Below are 344 nucleotides of genomic sequence, written 5' to 3' on the forward strand. Positions count from 1 at the left end.
GGGGCCAGGCAACTTCCTAAGCCGGGAGCAGCTGGCTTTCAAAGGCAGCTCAGAGCCTCTGAGGTGTGATTCGGGTTTGAGCAATCAAAAACATCACCCGAACTTTTTTCTCCATTTTTTCCTTCTCCTCTTGTTCCCTGGCAGCATCTCGGGATGGGGCTTGTGGCTGAGGCGTGGGTCCCAGCCTTGGGGTGCGGTTAGCATCGTGCTGAGGGTTGGGCAGGGCACACAGTGAGCAAGCAGCACCAGAGGAAGGGTTCTGGGGTATGGGCTGGGCTCCCTGGGCAGGCTCTGAGCTGTCGCACCAACATTGGCATCACTGAGCAATGGTGGATTTCCACACC

Source organism: Buceros rhinoceros, unplaced genomic scaffold (assembly GCF_000710305.1).
Source record: "Buceros rhinoceros silvestris isolate BGI_N320 unplaced genomic scaffold, ASM71030v1 scaffold40238, whole genome shotgun sequence".
NCBI classification, from domain to species: domain Eukaryota; kingdom Metazoa; phylum Chordata; class Aves; order Bucerotiformes; family Bucerotidae; genus Buceros; species Buceros rhinoceros.